The 5,223-nt window shown below is 40.6% G+C and overlaps 1 pseudogene; it reads left to right on the plus strand.

Annotated features, from left to right (window-relative positions):
* The first annotated feature begins 4,510 nt into the window (after positions 1-4,510).
* Positions 4,511-4,949, plus strand: LOC130867097 (40S ribosomal protein S19-like; annotated as a pseudogene).
* The last annotated feature ends 274 nt before the right edge of the window (positions 4,950-5,223 follow it).

The raw sequence follows: 5,223 nt of genomic DNA on the forward strand, positions 1-5,223 counted from the left end.
ATTCTATAGATGTCTGTTAAGTCCATTTGATTCATTACCTCCATTAATTCTCTTATTTCTCTGTTAGGTTTCTGTCTAATTGACCTGTCCGTTGGTGAGAGAGGAGTATTAAAGTCTACTACGATTAATGTGTGCGGTTTGATGGCTGCCTTGAGTTTTAACAATGTTTCTTTTACGTACGTGGGTGCTTTTATATTAGGGGCATAGATATTCAGGATTGAGACTTCATCCTGATGAATTGTTCCTGTTATGAGTAGAAAATGTCCCTCTCCATCTCTTCTGATTGATTGAAGTTTGAAGTCAACTTTGTTAGAAATTAGTATGGCCACCCCTGCTTGTTTCTTAGGTCCATTTACTTGAGTAGGTGCTGTCTTTGTGGTTGAGGTGTGTTTCTTGTAAACAGCAGAATGTTGGATCCTGTTTTCGTATCCAATCTCTTAGTCTGTGCCTTTTTATAGGTGAGTTGAGTCCATTGACATTAAGTGATATTAATGACCAGTGGTTGTTAACTCCGGTCACTTTTTTAGTAGTAGATTTTGTGTGTTTCCCTTCTTTGAGTTGCACTGGTAAAGGGTCTCTAGATGTCTGAGTTATTGTGATCATTATTGGACTCCTTGATTAGTTATTTTCCTTCTATTACTTTCTGTAAGGCTGGATTTGTGGCTACATATTGTTTAAATTTGTTTTTATCCTGGAAAATTTTGTTTTCTCCTTTTATAGTGAATGAAAGCTTGGCTGGGTATAGTAGTCTGGGCTTGCATCCATGGTCTCTTAGTTTCTGCAGTACATCTATCCAGGACCTTCTGGCTTTCATGGTTTCCATAGAGAAGTCAGGTGTAAGTCTGATAGGTTTACCTTTATAAGTAACTTGGCCTTTTTCCTTTGCTGCTCTTAGTATTCTTTCTTTATTCTGTATGCTTTGTGTTTTGATTATTATATGGCGAGGGGATGTTTTTTTTTGATCCAGCCTATTCGGTGTTCTGTATGCTTCTTGAACCTTCATAGGTATATCTTTCTTTAGGTTGGGAAAGTTTTCTTCTATAATTTTATTAAATATATTTTCTGGACCGTTGAGCTGCGCTTCTTCTCCTTCTTCTATTCCTATTATTCTTAGGTTTGGTCTTTTTATTGTGTCCCATATTTCCTGAATGTTTTGTGATGAGAATTTGCTGGCCTTGCTGTTTTCTTTGATCAGCGTGTTTATTTTCTCTATGTTATCTTCAGAATCTGAGATTCTTTCTTCTATCTCTTGTATTCTGTTGGTTATGCTTGCTTCTGTAGTCTCTATTCGTTTACCTAGATTTTCCCTGTCCAGCTGGCCTTCTGTTTGTGTTTTCTTCTTTGCCTCCATTTCAGTTTTTAAGTCTTGAACTGTTTCCATTATCTGTTTGATTGTTTTTCCTTGGTTTCCTAGGGTATCATCCACTGATTTACTCAATTCTTCAAACTTTCTGTTATACTTCTCATCCATTTCTATAAGGGCATCTTTTACATGCTGTTTAAGGGCGTCAATCGCTTTCATAAAGTCAATTTTATCTACTTCTTCATGGTTAACCTGTTCATGTCCTCCTGTTGTGAGGTCGCTGGGTTCTGGTGGTTTCATATAGTTTTTCAGATTGTTGGGTGAATTCTTGCATTGGCGCCTGCCCATCTCTTTCTCCGAATGCTCCCCTATGGATCTTCTTTTACAGGATCAGGTCTCCTTGCCTACTGATGTACCTTCCCAGTGATGGCACTCTGCAGTGATAGCTCTCCTGGTGTTCCAGTGATGTCTCTCCTGGTACCAATATCAGATCTCCGTGCCCAAAGACGGCTCTCCTGGTACCCAGATTAGCTCTCCCACTGATGGTTCTCCTGGTGCCAAGATCAAATCTCCCTACAGGTTGGGTAGTTCATAAACAAAGCCCCTACCTTGCTTGTTGCAGGCAGGCCAGTGAAACAAAGGAAGTCTCACCTGCCTACTTGCCCTGAGGATTTGCCCCCAGCGCCAGACAGACTGAGCTGGATGGTGTTATGTGCCCAAAGAGGAAAGGGGGCAGAAGGAAGAAGGGTTCTGGATGCAAGCTGGGTGGGACAAGAAGAAAGAGGCAGTATGCAGGGTATAGAGCCCCTGCAGGGAGCCCAGGGAGTATAGGGTGGGGGATGAGGAACTTTAGAGTTCCCTGTCCAGGGCTGCTTCCGCCGCCACCGGTCACAAACTCACCCCACTGCTGTCTCTTCTGGTGCCGAGATCAGATCTCCGTGCAGGTTGGGTAGTACGTAAACAAAGCACCTAATTTGCTTGGTGCAGGCAGGCCAGTGAAACAAAGGAAGTCTCGCCTGCCTACTTGCCCTGAGGATTTGCCCCCAGCGCCAGACAGACTGAGCTGGATGGTGTTATGTGCCCAAAGAGGAAAGGGGGCAGAAGGAAGAAGGGTTCTGGATGCAAGCTGGGTGGGACAAGAAGAGAGAGGCAGTATGCGGGGTGTAGAGCCCCTGCAGGGAGCCCAGGGAGTATCCAGTTGTTTATTCTTTTAGTCTTCAAGTTAGATAGGTATTGAGAATTATATGTTTGTCATATTTATTTTTAAGTTAATCAGGTTTTTAGTTACATAGAGATTATATTTAGTATAGATAGTATGATCTTCAGCCTCTTCGAAGAGCTGTAGAAAATGGCCTTTAATCTAACCTAAAATTTCTGTGCCAACGAGACACAATTACTCCTGGCAATGCCACTCTACTCCCAAGAGAACGTTGAGCACCAAAGACACTCCATTGGGAGCTTGTCTTCTTGGCAGAACTGGCCTTTGGGTTAAGAAAAGCCCATACCTCAACTTCTGACAAAAATACAGAATATCCCTAAGTGGATGAAACAGGATTGTCTTATCCTGCCAAGACAGGGTAGGATAGTTCTAAGAATGGTATGTCAGTTATGTTAGGCCTTAGCCAAAGTTGGTTGACCCAACATTGCAAACGAGACTTTGGGTGATTGCCCAGGTAGTCAGTTGTCTCTGTCAATTGTTGCACATTTTGGATATCTCTCGTTTGTTAAGTAATATTTATTCCCTTCTCAGATCTTTGATGGAGTTGAAGATTATATAATTGTAGTTACTCTCTATGTTATTTAGACTCCTTGAGATAGAATGTTTAGCAAAACTTTTGTTCTCAATATTGTTTGTTATATTTATTATTTGTTATTATTGTATATAGTTGTATTTGGTTTAGTTCTATCTTATTTAGACAAAAGGGGGAGATGTAGGGATATAGTCCCACCCATTGTGGGCATGTTCACCTTGGGCTAATGTTTACTGATAAATCTGCCAGGCGTGATCCCAGCAGCCCTTTTGCTCTGCTTTTCCTGTTCTCTGTGGGAACCTGTGGTCCTGTAAGTCTTATTAAAGCTGTATACATTTTTATAATCTGCCTGCATTCATATACGCCATCACACCAAAGCAGCTTTGTGTAGAGAAAAATGTGATAGTGTCCACAATCTGTTTAGGCATCATGATACCTCTTTTTATTTTAGTTTGAGCCAGGATTGTATTTGATAAAACCTTTTATGAAGTATTATGGGCTACAACAAGGGTATTCCAACATTGGGCCTGAAACCAGAGCCAAAGAAAAGCACTTTGTTTCTGAGTCTAGAACTAGGTAAAAAAAAAACAACATTTCCCTGAAAACAGCCAAAACATTTAAAAAAAGGGGTGGGGGAGCTAGTGAAAGAAACACAATTTGGCTCTCAAACCAGAACCATATAATCATAAAATTCAATGATGTTTTTAAGCCCAAAGGATACCATTAAGTGAAATATGAGATGCATAAAGAGTCAAATCTCTCATACGTTTACTTGTATGTTTTGTTTAAAAGTTCCCTTAGAAGTTGGGGTATAATTATGGTTATCAGAAGATTGGGAGTGGTCATCAGGAAGGTAGATAGAAGGTGGTTACAAGGAAAAGTTTTTGAAAAAAGATGGCTAGAATTAATATATTATGGAAACATCACCGTTAACAATAGCCAGAAATAATATAAAATATTATGGAATAACTTATTAAAGAAGTGAAAGGACTTTAGGAAATGAACATTAAATCTTTGAAGAAAGCAACTGAAGAAGACACCAGAGAATGGGAAGATGTCCCTTGCCCTTGTTAGGTAGAAATCAAGATAGTAAAAATGAAAACCTTTCCAAAAGCAATCTACAGGTTCAATACCATTCCCATATAAATATCAGAAAAATTCTTCACAGACCTCAAAATAAAAATACTCAACTTCATATAAAAAAGCAAAAAAAAAATTGCAGGATAACCAAAACAACCGTATACAAAAAGTAATTTCTGGAGTCATCACATTCCCTGACTTCAGTCTACTACAGAGCTACAGTACTGAAAAGAGCCTGGTATTGGCACAAAAACAGACAGGAGGACCAATGGATATCAATTCACTCACCTACTACATTCTACATCTGAATTTTGTCAAAGAATCAAAAAATATAAGATGAGTCCTTTCCCCTGGCTAGCATCATGGAGGCCGCACGATGCCTGGAGTTACTGTAAAAGAAGTTAACCAGCCGGAGTTCGTCAGAGCTCTGGCAGCCTTCTTCAAAAAGTCTGCGAAGCTGAAAGTCTCCGAATGGGTGGACACAGTCAAGCTGGCCAAACATAAAGAGCTTGCCCCCTATGATAAGAACTGGTTCTACACACGAGCTGCCTCTATAGCATGCCACCTGTACCAGCATGGTGGTGCCGGGGTTGGCTCCATGACCAAGATCTATGGAGGATGGCAGAGAAACGGTGTCAGGCCCAGCCATTTCAGCAGAGGCTCCAAGGAGTGTGGTCCGCCACATTCTCCAAGCCCTGGAGGGACTGAAAATGGTGGAAAAGGACCGAGATGGTGGCCACAAACTAACACCTGAGGAACAGAGAGATCTGGACAGCATTGGTGGACAGGTGGCAGCTGCCAACAAGAAGCATTAGAACAAAGGATGCTGGGTTAATAAATTGCCTCATTCATAATATATATATGATGGAAAAAGAAAGCATATTCAACAAATTTTGCTGGCATAACTGAATATCAAGGCAGGGAAGAAGGAAAGTAGATCCACATCTATCATCATGAAAAAAACGCAAGTCCAAATGGATCAAAGACCATAACAGAAAGCCAAATACACTAAACCACATATAAGACATAGGAAGTATACTTGAACACACTGGCAAAAGAGACCACTTTCAAATTATAACCCCAGCAGCA

This window comes from Chionomys nivalis, chromosome 26, assembly GCF_950005125.1.
Source record: "Chionomys nivalis chromosome 26, mChiNiv1.1, whole genome shotgun sequence".
Lineage (NCBI taxonomy): Eukaryota > Metazoa > Chordata > Mammalia > Rodentia > Cricetidae > Chionomys > Chionomys nivalis.